We start from the raw sequence: 13028 nt of genomic DNA, 5'->3' as shown, positions 1-13028 counted from the left end.
GCCATTTACCAGTCGGGGGCTGCTGCAGGTATTGCTTCCATTTTACAGCTGGTATTAGCAAGGTGAGGACTTCAGAGGTGGGCTAGTCTTAACCCTCCCATTTAGCAGATGAGGAAACTGAGGTCATAGAGAGTCCAATCCTGCCTTTGACGCATTAGGCTTTCCTTGGGTCATGTGGCTTAGCAGAAGGAACCTCCCTGAGACTGGAATGGGAGCCCGGAACTCTAAGCTCTAAGAATTCAAAACTGCCCCCCACCCCCACCCCAGGGCAGCTAGGTGGCGCAGTGAATAGAGCGCTGGCCCTAGAGTTGGGAGGACCTGAGTTCAAATGTGGCCTCAAGACACTTAACACAAAAACTAGCTGTGTGACCTTGGGCAAGTCACTTAACCCCAATTGCCCTCCAGGGGAAAAAAGGCAAAAAAAAAAAAAACCTGTCCCCACCCCCACCCCACTGCTGGGTCTCCATTGCGGAGGGACGAACTTTCATAGTAGTGGGATCCTGTACAGAGGCTTTTGCAGGTTACAAAACAGCATGTCTGCCACAACACCAACAATGTGTGCATACATATGTCACACATGCAATGCACGTGTATACAGATGTGTGCAACATATGCACGCACCTGCATGTGTATGTAATGCATATTCGGCTCACATGTGCAAATATGCATATGCACACAGATACCCTACATATATACACATACATGTATCTAAAATAAAAGGCCAAGAGATGTGTGTTTTTTAAAAAAGAATTAGCTATACATATATATGTATAGATAGACAGACACATGTAATACATGAACCATAAGCCCTTTTATCATTCCATCTATGCCTGTTGTTGAGATTTAGAGGTGCTGGCCCCAAAATTCAAGGTTTATTAGAACAGCAATCTGGGTGGGCAAGATTTTAAGAATCTGAGCATTTGTGAAGCTGGTATTGACAAGTGGACCAGATTGAATCTGAGCACTTTAATGGAGGCAAGATGGACCTTTTTTACAGAAGACTGAACAGAGGAAGGGTCTAGATGGAATTAAGGATGAAAAATGAAATCTGTCCAGGACTACCGCTCCACAAAAAGAAACAGATAGTTATAAAAGAATAAGAGGGAAAAGAATGAAGGTCAGCAAAAATAAGCAACAATCATTAGTAAACATTTATTAAATGCACACTATGTACAAAACACTCTGCCAAGTTCTGGCGATACAGAAAAGAAAAAGCCCTCAAGGAGCCTACAGTATCAGAAAAGGAAGCTGAAAAGGGGAAGGTGGAGGAAGGTGCCTGAGACATGGTAGAGTCTGGTCCAAGGATGATACATCAAATTGAGTCTGATGGTATATATAACATTCCATCATACCTTTAGTCTCCCACCTCTTCAAAGAAGGGAGAGAGAGATCCATTTTCTCATCTTTTTTCAAAAAAAGACAAAATTTGGTAATTATAATTACACAGCATCCAATTTTACTTTCTGATTCTTTCCATTGACATTATACCCATTATGGATATTATTTTCCACTTTGCATATGTCCCTAGAAGTCTTCCCATGCTTCTCTGAATTATTTGTATTCATTGTTTTTATAGCACAGCAATATTATTTTACACATAGTTTTACACAATTTATAAGCACCTGCTTTATTTCTACCTCCTATCATAGGATTATAGATTTAGAAGCCTTCAAGTCTGACCCTCTCATTTTATAGATAAGGAAACTGAGGCTCAGAGTGGTTAAATTACTTGCCTATGGTCATACAACTACTGAATGCGTGTCAGGATTTGAACCCAGGTCATCTTGTCCCTACGCCTAACAATTATCTTCATGTTTCAATTCCAAATTCTCCCCTCCACCCATTGAAAAGGCAAAAAATATGATAGTCTTTATACGTATGAAGTCATGCAAAACATATTTCCACATTAGCTGTGTTGTGAGGGGAAGGGAATGCTTCAGTCTGCACTCAGTCATCAGTTCTCTCTCTGGAGGTGGAGAGCATTCTCCATCTGAGTCCTTTGGATTTGTTGTGGATCATTTTATTGATCAGAGCAGCTAAATCTTTCATAGTTGATTGCCATTATGGTATTGCTGCTGCTGTGTACATTGTTCTCCTGGTTCTAACTTCACTTTGTATCTGTTCATATAGGTCTTACCAAGTTTTTCTGAAACCATCCCCTGCATAATTTCTTATAGCACACTAGTATTGCATCACAAATCATAGACCACAACTTACCCAGCCATTCCGCAATTGATGGGCATCCCCTCGATTTCCAATTCTTTGCCACCACAAAAAGCCACTACCAATATTTTGGTACATATTCATTTCTTTGAACTCTTTGGGGCATAGACCTAGCAGTGGTATTGCTGGGTCAAAGGACTTGCACAGTGTTATAGCCCTTTATACATAGTTCCAAATTATTCTCCGGAATGTCTGGACTAGTTCACAACTCCAGCCAGAGTGTATTATTGTCCCTATTTTCCCACATTCTCTCCAGTAATTGCCATTTTCCTTTTCTGTTGTGTTAGCCAATCGATAGGTGTGAGGTGGTAACTCACAGTTGTTTTAATTTGTGTTTCTCTAATCATCAGTAATTTAGAACATTTTTTTCATATGACTATAGATAGGTTTCTTCTTTTGAAAACTACTTATTCATATCCTTTGACCATTAATTATTTGGGGAATCATTTATTAACCATAGAATGCTATAACCACTACTTATTCAAGTTTAACCAATTCCTAGCAGCCACTTCAGAGCCTGAAGAACATTATTATGCCCATTTTGCAGATGGGAATAGCTTCCTCATGTGCATACTATGATTAGCCTAAATTGGTATAGCGAGCTAATGTTTACAAAATGCTTTCTTCACAATGTGAGAGTGTGAGGCTCATAGCATAGGAAATATCACTTAGGGATGAAGAGGTCAAGGGATTTGCCTATTCTTATGTTTTAGCACTCAAATACAGACTACTTAAAAAGTCTGGTTCTCTTTTCTTAAATTACACATGAGGCAAGCTCTTAAAATAAACTTGATTAGCCCTTTGGGAGTGATAAGAGGAAATTCATTTTAGAAGGGTGGTCTTGGCTTTTTGCTCCACAGGGTCAATGAAATTTATAGGAAAGGCTCAACTGTTGGGACCAAAGGAACTGATCAGTTTCTTCTTGTATTTAGAACCAACTTTGTCCCAATACAAATCTGCCTGACAGGCTTCCTGGTCCCTTTCCCTCAAATCCCCCCCCACCCCCCAGTTCTCTTACCCTCCCTGACCAAGTGCATTTGTTCCTTCCTTCTCCTTCTAATCATAATCCTGCCTTCTAACCCAAGATTCCATCACTTTGGATTTTGGGGGGTTATATTTAGTACCACCTAACATAAATATTTGCCCACTATAATTTTACCTTTTCCAACATCCTGCTCTAACATTAAAAAATCACTTTTCAGAATACTGCACCTACTCCCTTCTCCACCAAGGGGTCCCTCTGATCTGTGGACCTATGTAGGTGGTCTGAAACAGGTTCAGCCCTGGGAGAATCTAGCCTGTAATGAGGGGTTAGGCTCCATTTTCTTAACTCTTTGGTTCATGGAACTCCCACAGAACTATTTAAAATTTTAATTTGGCTCTTGTCCAGGACTTTACCAAAAGGTATTTTGTATTGCTGTGAGGTATTAAACAAGTTTTTATTTACTGCACCCAAGGAATGCTGATGGACAAAAATCACCCACAGCATAAACTGTCAGAACAGTTTACAACAGGATTGAGTCACTTAACTTCTAACTACGATTATATCCTCAAGAGAGAGTTTCAAGGGGGCAGCACCAGGCCTGAAGGCAGGAAGATTCTTCTTCGTGAGTTCAAATCTGGCCTCAGACACTTACTACTTGTGTCACCCTGGGCAAGTCACTTCACCCTGTGTGTCTCAGTTTCCTTATCTGTAAAATGAGAAGGAAATGGAAAACCACTCCAGTATCTTTGCCAGGAAAACCTCAGAGGGGATCATGAAGGGTCAGACATGACTGAAAAACAACAAATACCTTCAAAAGAGGGTAACAGGACATAAAGCAGTTTGTGAAATCATGGAACAGCATGGCCACATTTCCTTTTGCTTCTGTTCTCTCCACACACACAACTCTAACCCCCCCCTTTACAGGTGGTCCCTGGCTGCTAGTCAGCCCCTCTGGACCTCTCTAACTCCAAGCCTGGACACCTTTATATTGAGGGTGATGTTCAGTTACCTGCTCAGGAAAAGAAACATAAAGCATGTAAGCTAAAAGACAACTCCAGTCTAGGCACCAGCTTGGCCTAGTTGAATTCCTTGTGTTGGCAGCCTTCTGGGCGTAGTCACCATGATGCCAGAAGGGGGTGGGGGATAGAGAGGAGCCAGCCCTTCCACACCCATCACTGAAAGTGTCAGAGTTAGTTACATGATGCCACTTGGAGAGTCAAAGGGAGAGAGGTAAGCAGAAGCTGTTTCCACCTTTCAGTGATCTAGTCTTTCATTCAGCCTCCTGCTGTTCTTTGTGGGAGGCACTGGGGAGAGGTCTGAGGGACCACTCTAAATTTTCTGCCATACCAAAGGACAAGACCTTTCAACACTGGGTCATCATGTAGCCAGAAACAGCCAAGGAGTTTGTGGCCTCCAGCTGTGCCCAGATGCTGTATCATACATGTGGCAGGTCAGAAGCAGGTTGGGCAGATCTGCACCTGCTCTGTGTGACCCATGTTCTAGGAGAATGCTCCCCTGTGTTATTTTTACCTCAAGGAATGAAAGTTGTGACAACAAAGTAAGTTTTTGGAACATACCTTTTTCTTTAATCAACATGTTAATATAGTAGTCTCTATTTTCCATAGTAAAGCCTTGCCCATAATAGGGACTTAATTAAAACATGTTGATAGATAGTTGTATGGCTATCTGCATACCTCCAGGACACGCCTGGTCTTTCATCAATGGGTTCAGCGCCTGACACACAGTCTTTCTCTTCTCAGTTCCTGCCCTTCTACTGTCAGCACACATATGCATACTCCTTCAAACAGCCTGGCTGCACAGTTCCTCACTTAGGCATTCTGTGTGACCTGTGCTTCCCCCCAGCCTGAGCCACGTGCAGGGAGGGCCATGTTCTTTATCTTTCCATCACAAACACGCCACTTCAATGCTCAGGAACTCTGCAATGCCCTGAGCTGATCCCAGTTCCTCTCCCTCTGCTTTGCAGTCCCAAACTCTGTTTTTCATCTTTGCTGTGACCTCTAGTTCTTCTGCCCCCTCAGTTCTTTTCCAAGCCATCTCCCTTCCCCATCTTGACCTCTTGGTAAAGCAGCTTTACACTGTGTTCTTCTGGAATGTCTTGCTCCCTTTTCATATGATAGATGAGCCTCAGCCTTGGATCACGCCTACCATCTGCTTACTACCTTTGCTCTTATGCAGATGCTGCTGAAAACAGCTGAAGTAAACTCACAAAACCACAGAAACGAGCTGACGTGGTCCAGTACAATTTTATACTACATAACCTTAACCGGGCCCTCCTGATAGCAGACAATCCCTTTATGCTTCCCCAATTAATTTGCTGTCCCCCTCACTGCAGTGGCTCTACAAAACCTTTTTATCCCTCCTCAAACCTACTTCCTTCCTTCCCACCCTCTCAGCTGAAAATTCTGATACACACACACACACACACACACACTCACTTTTTTTTTTTTTTGCTTTTTGGAGGGGGAAGGCAGGGCAATTGGAGTTAAGTGACTTGCCCAAGGTCACATGGCTAGTAAGTGTTAAGTGTCTGAGTCTGAATTTGAACTCAGGTCCTCCTGACTCCAGGGCTGGTGCTCTATTCACTGCGCCACCTAGCTGCCACTTGCCTCATATTTTATGGGAAAATTGAGGCTCTTTGCAAAGAGGTCCCTCTTCTCCCCTCTTCCTCATCTCTCATAACCCAGATGCCTTCTACCACTGTCTCCTCCTTCAGCCCTGTCTCCTGTGGTGAGGGTGGCCCTTCTCCTTGCCAAGGCAAACTCCTCTACATTCTGTCCCATCTTCAGCAGATTGCCCTTTACATCACCTCTCCTCACTTTTCTTCAATCTCTCTTTTTCTAGTGGCTGCTTCCCTACTGCCTAGAGACATGCCCATGCCTCTCCCATCCTCTAAAAACCTTCCCTTGATCTCTCTTCCCCCACTATCATTCCCACATCTCTTCTCTTGTTTATGCCTAACCTCCTTGAAAGACCATCCATAATAGATGCCTCCACTTCCTTTTCTCTCATTCTTTTTAATTGTCTACAGTCTGCCTTCTGACCTCCACTAAAATTGCTTAGTCCAAAGTTACCAAATGCAGTGGCCATTTTTCAAACCTCATGTTTTTAGACCTCTTTCCGGCTGTTGATGCTGTTAATCACCTTCTTCCTGGTGCTGTCTTCTGTGTAGGTTTCTGTGACCCTACTCTATCCTGAATCTCATCCTATTTGCCTGACCTGTCTCCTTCACCTTCATCCAAGTCATGCCTGTTACTGATGGGTGTCTCTCAGGGCTTCCCCCCTCCATTTTGTGCTCAGAATTACACTATAATCTCAGTTCTCTCCTTTCACAGAGGCTTGAAGCGTGTTTTCCCTTGGTCAAGCCAAGGGGGAAAAAGAAATAGATGTGGCTGGTCCTTTTGTGTGCATTGCACTTTTTGGTCTGCAGCCAATCAGAAAGCTGTTTCTTCACCATGCATTTCATTTAGCAGAGCAGAAAAGCCTCCAGGAGGATTGCATCATAAGGTGTTTTTTTTTTTTTAAGCAATTGGGGTTAAGTAACTTGCTCAAGGTTACACGGCCAGTTATTTCCAGGTGTGGTGCTGAGTATCTGAGCCCGGATTCAATCCCAGGTCATCCCGACACTGGAGCCGGTGCTCTTACTTGCTGAGCCACCTGGCTGCTCCTCATCATAAGGTTTTCATGGAGTTTGGGAGGAAATTTGTAGGATGATGAATGGAGGCAATGGTAGGCTGTAGTGAGAGCTTTTTAGAGATGAGGAAGACCTGGTCATGTTTGCCCTGTAGTAGGGGAGCAGCCTGGAGATGGGGGAGGACATGGGGGAGGAGATGATTATGGATTTAATCTTCTGGAGAAGGCAAGACGGGGAGGGAGCAAGGGCCCAATTCCCTCCCTGGGAGTTTTCTGTACCAACAAAATAATAAGTCCAGTCCAGAAACACTCCCCAGATGTAAAACTACAAGTCAGAACTCATTGCAGATGCAGCATGACAGTGGATCAAGCCCAGCCTCAGAGCCAGGAAGACTGGCTTCAAGTCCACCCCTGACCACACTGCTTGTGTGACCTTGGGTAAGTCACAACCTCTCAGTTGTGACTCACAGTCTCTCATTTTTAAAGCACCTTCTGGGTGTCAGGTACTTTGAGTTTCCTCACCTATTCAATGAGATCACAGGTCCAGTCCCTATCCTACAACTCTAAGAAAATGTTCAGATATTTTGACTGATTCTAGGATTTTGTTGAATCAAATCTTATTTCAAATAACTGGGCCAGTAGCTAGGATTATTTTGTTGTTCAGTCATGTCCAATTTTTTGTGACCCCATTTGGGGTTTTCTTGGCAAAGATACCAGAGTTGTTTTCCATTTTCTTTTCCAACTTATTTTGCAGAAAAGGAAACTGAGGCAAACAAGGTGTTTGCCCAGAGTTATCTAGCTAGTATGTGCCTGAGGTTGGATTTGAACTTGGGAAGATGAGTCTTCCTAACTCCAGGCCTGGCACTCTCTCCACAATGCCACCCAGCTGACTAGCTAGTATTTAGAAATACATATTTTAAATTTTTGTTGATTTTTTTTACATTACCTTCATTGCCTAATACATTCCTCCATGATCACCTAACCAGTGAACCATTCATTGTAACAAAGAATTTAAAAGAAAGAGAAAAAAAAACAATCTACACTCATCTAAGTCTGACAGTATGTCTAACAAGCCATGCCCATAGTCTTCCATTTCTGAAAAGAATTAAAACCATGGTCTTCTTTCCAGGGCATAGATTCTTGGCCATTTTAATTACCTAGCATTTCATTTCATTGTTTTGTTCTTTTCATTTAATTTACTCTCTTGCAGTTGTTGTGTATTCTGTTGTTTTTGTTTCACTCTGTGTCCCATCATATCAGTCTTCCCCAGGGTTTTCTGAAATCCCTACATGCATCATTTCTTATGGCACAGTAATATCCTATTATATTCATATGTCATAGTTTGTTTAGGAATTTTTCAAATGATGGGCATCTTTTTAAAAAGTTCTTTGCTACCACAAAAGTGCTGCTATTAATATTTTAGTATATATGAGACCTGATCTCTAGGTATGAACATTTTAGTCACTTAAAAATATACACATAAAGGGGCAGCTAGGTGGCACTGTGAATGGAGCACCGGCCCTGGAGTCAGGAGGACCTGCGTTCAAATTTGACCTCAGTCACTTGACACACTTACTAGCCATGTGGGCAAGTCACTTAACCCCAATTGCCCTCCAAAAAGCAAAAAAAAAAAAAAACACATATACACACATATATACATATACATTTATAATATATACATATGTGTATATACCGAAATGCTTTCTAGAATGGTAGGACCAATTAACATCTCCATCAAGAATATATTAGTATGCCTTCCTCTCCTCAGCTCTTTCAGCATTCACTATTTCCATCTTTTGTCATCTTTGCCAGTTTGCTAGGTGTGAAGTGAAACTTCAGAGTGGTTTTGATTTTCATTTCTCTTATTTATTAGTGATTTGGAACCATCTTTTGTTTGTTTTTTAATAGTTTGTAATTCTTTTGACAGCTGTTCATATCCTTTCACTAATCCACTGGGAAATGGCACTTGATCTTATCTGTATTCGTAGCCAGTAAATCTTAGATTTTTGATAGATACTTAATGCAGATTTTTCCCACTCAGCAACTTCAGTTCTAACCTTAGTGACATTCATTTTGTTTGTTCAAAAGTTTTTCAATTTCATGTAACAGAAATTATCCATTTATTTTTTGTGACTATGTCCTTCCTTGTTTAGTTAAGAACTCTTCTCCTAGCCACAGCTACAAAAGGTACCTGATCTTATTCTCTTTGAATTATTTTTATGGTATGAAATTTCTTATTCAAGCCATATATCCATTTTGCACTTACTGTGGTATATGGTGTAGAAAGCATTTGACACAGAAATCTTCATTGTAGTAGTATTTAACCTGTAAGTAAGAAAAGAATGAGTATATGTATGGAATGTGTGCAAAATGTTTGCACTGCACATATGATTTCATATACCTTTGAATGTAGTACCTTCCTATTGAAAAAACACCATCTTGTTTATTGAAAGCAACAGCAACGCTGAGGTAGTAAAAAGTACTCTAGGCTTGCATTCAAAGAACTAAGTTGGAGTTGCCCTTCTGCCATGACTCTGAGCAAGTCACTTAAACTTCACGAATCTGTTTCCTTCTCAGTAAGATGGGTATACTGATACCTGTGCTCTTACTAGGTTGTTGGGAGTGAGCAATGGGCTTCATAAACATAATGACTTATTTCAGTACAGTGCCAAACATGCTGTAAGTCATCAATACATGAGCAATAAGAATAGATCTGAATGACCGCTATGTATAATTTGCTGAATACCAGGAGGGACATTCTCTTGGAGTTGGTCTTTTGATACTTGGAATGATTGAGTGGGAGCTGTAATTCAAGGGATGTCAGCTATTATTCTCACAAGCTAAACTGGCCTCATTGGGCTACTTCTTATAATGAGTACTCACTAGGATGATGATTCTGGCATCATTTCCATTGGAAATTCCCCTTTCCACACCAATTTAAAAGGCAGCTGCTGCACTTGGCTTCAAACCAAAACCTGCTTTACCAGTGATTCTCTAAATTTTATTTACACTGATTCTTATTTCATGTGTAGTAGGCTCAAACTCTCACTTTCTCAGGTGCCAGATGCTGGTTTGGACACACTCCAGTGGAAAGTGCTTTCCTGTAAAATAGTAAAAGTGAAGTGCTGAACACACACACACACACACACACACACACTGCCATTTTCTTTCAATATTTCCCCCACTACACCTATGACACTAGCCAAAGGAAGTAGTATAATAATGAGTTCACTATTTTGCATGAACTTGTAAGTCCCATGATGCCCTCTTCTCTTAGCATTCCAGCTAAATGGATTTGCCCTTTTCCTGCCATGTAATGTACATGCTTACAGTATTCATGTATCCATAAGCACCAGAGTTTAAAGCTGTATGTTTAACATGCTTCAAACAGTGCTTAACACAACACATACTAATAGGGGCTTAGTAAATATGTTTTGATAAGAAAGCATTCACACACATAAAAATATACACACACACACACAGATTTTGAAACATTCAGGAAACTTTAGCCATGTTGTGTGAACATCCCAGATGATTTAATTAAAAACCCAACATTTTATCTACACACATACATACATCTCAATGTGTAATTAGGCAATAATAGTTAATATTGTTACTGTAGTGGACAACATATTGATTGGTTCCACTTCCAAAAATTAACATGGAAACCCAACTGTACTGTGTATTTGAGCAGTGTTTCTCCTGGTAATTAGAGGCAGCCTTTTATACAAAGATTTTCAGGTGCCGGGTGAGCAGTAATGCTAGGGGAAACTTAAAGAGATACAACTTGCATAAATTGCTCCTCTCCTCTTCACTTTCCCTTCAACCTTTCCCTGGGTTGTGTGGAAACATTTCACTCAACTGAAAATCCATGCACTGCCTTGTTCTACACTAAAAAAATTGAGAATCTTAGCCCTGAATTTTCTTTCTGTGCCAGAAACTTGTGGTTATGTTCTGAGGCTTAAATTAGCTCCTGTAAAGCATTTTAAGATTGTTGGTGGAAAGCCACTATAGAAAATCAAAATATTCTGCTTGGCACAAGTTACTATCTTGTTTTCCATATTGGGCTTTGGGACATAGATATTTGTTTGTATCTCTGTCCACTAGATGGCGGTAGAGTCCAATAAACGACTTTTACAGACGGTCTACTTCTAGGCTTCGCCCCCCCTCCACTGCCATTTAAGACGCTAGGGTAGGGGCTGCCGCAGGGTTTTGCAGCTGTGATATTGGATCTGGACGTCAAGGTTTAATCCAGATACTCCCGCCCCGAAGTAGTATGAAGGGCACTAGATTTTGAGTCAGAGGTCCTGGGTTCAAATGTATACCCTGTTATTTACTGCTTCTGTAGCACTGGGCAAGTCATTCTGACACTCTGGGGCCCTTGGTTTCTTCCTCTGAAAGATTAGGAGTATGGAATAGATGATCTTTAACGTTACTTCCCAATTTAAATCCTAGGATCATGTGAGGATTTTGCCTAATGGACTAGTAATTCTGAGTCACAGAGACTCTATAGAAATCATTAACATCATTCCCATGCCCAGCCTGTTAGAAGAAGTAGTGCCATTTGGTATCATTTAGGACACTAGGTGTTCATCAAAGATGGCGTGGTATCTGAGACTAAGATTTGTTGAGACGTCCACTTTTTCTTGACACTCTTCTCTGGTCAAAGCACACCACTCACCTGCTCTGAGACTGTTGGCCTGCCATGCAAAGGGTAGATCCATTCAGTTAACCCACCAAGTATTTATTGAGTACTTGGGTGAAGGATATAAAGTATGGCAAGGTTCCTGTCTCCAAGGAATTCATACTCTAGTTGGCAAAAAAAAAAAAAAGTTTTAGGCATCTGACAGCATTAGAAACAGAACAGATATAACAGTGCTTATTGCATGGTAATGATCAAAAGTAAAATAGGAGTTAAAGGAGAGAGAAAACCATGTGGGACAGAGTCGTTGAATTAGGCTTCATGGAGGGGTACAGGGTGGTCAAGTGGAAAGGGCTTAATTTGGAGTTAGAGGACCAGCCTTTGAATCTGGGCTTCACCACCTATGTTTGAGATTGCTGGTGAAGTCACTGAACCTCTCTGGTCCTGAAGAAGCCTAGCTAGGTGATCTCTAATGTTTCTTCTACTTCGGGTGCCTAAGGACTTTTGATCTGCATGAAATTGGAACTTGGCTTTGAAGGATGGATCTGATATGGAGAAGGGGACATGGGGGTTGGTGAGGGGCAAGAGAATGAGGCTGGTGAAGGGTAGGAAGTAAGGGGATGGAGAGGCTGAATGAGAGATGAGTGGCATATCATGGGGAAGAGACTTTGATAGAGAACTGAGAATTTGGGAAGGAAAAGGAAATTAAGTGGGGGAAGGAAAAGGCAGTCTGGTAGAGCTGATCAGATTAGTAGCTTGGAGCTGTGTGACCATGAGCAAGCCACCCTGTCCTCAGTTTCCTCCTCTGTGAAATGAGTAAATTGGATTAGATGACCTCTAAGTCTCTCCCAGCTCTAAACCCTAACCCTCTGAGTGTTGCAGAGGACAAAGATACCATAGAGAACATGGGTTTGAATCCCATCTCTACCACTTAATACTAGCCAACATTTACATAGCTATGTTCCTGGAACCAGGCTAAGCACTTTACAGTTTGTTATCTTCACAACAATCCTGGCTGGAAGGTCCCGTTATCATTCCTATTTACAGATGAGAAAACTGAGACAGATACAGGCTAATTGACTTGCCCAGGGTCACAAAGCTGGTAAGTGTCTGGACCGGATTAGAACTCGGGTTCTTCATCCCGTGTCCCACTTACACCTTTGCAATCTGGGTCTCAGGTTCCCTTATTTGTCAAAGAAGGCGGTTGGCTTAGAGGGCCTCTAGGGTCCCTTTCAGCTCCAGATCTAGGATCCTAGAAGTCCCTAGACTCCCGAACCAAGGGGGCATTTGTCCAGCAGTTCCATTTCCATGCACGCTGTGCTCTCGGCGCTGCCACTTTTGGTCCCACCTGGAATACCTTGCACCCTGCGCCCTGCTCGCAGACCGCGCCTCCCTGACCTTGGCGCTAGGAAGCCCCCTGGACAGCGGGCGCCGCCGTGGCACCATGGAGCCCCCTGGCGGCCCTGGCGGGGTAGTCGGGCGGCGGCGGCGGCGGCGGCGGCGGCGTGGGGGCGGGGAGGGGGCGGG

Source organism: Petaurus breviceps, unplaced genomic scaffold (assembly GCF_028583685.1).
Source record: "Petaurus breviceps papuanus isolate PSGF00001 unplaced genomic scaffold, PetGlider_PUasm1.0 186, whole genome shotgun sequence".
NCBI lineage: Eukaryota > Metazoa > Chordata > Mammalia > Diprotodontia > Petauridae > Petaurus > Petaurus breviceps.
Note: the sequence above shows the minus strand (reverse complement) of the source record.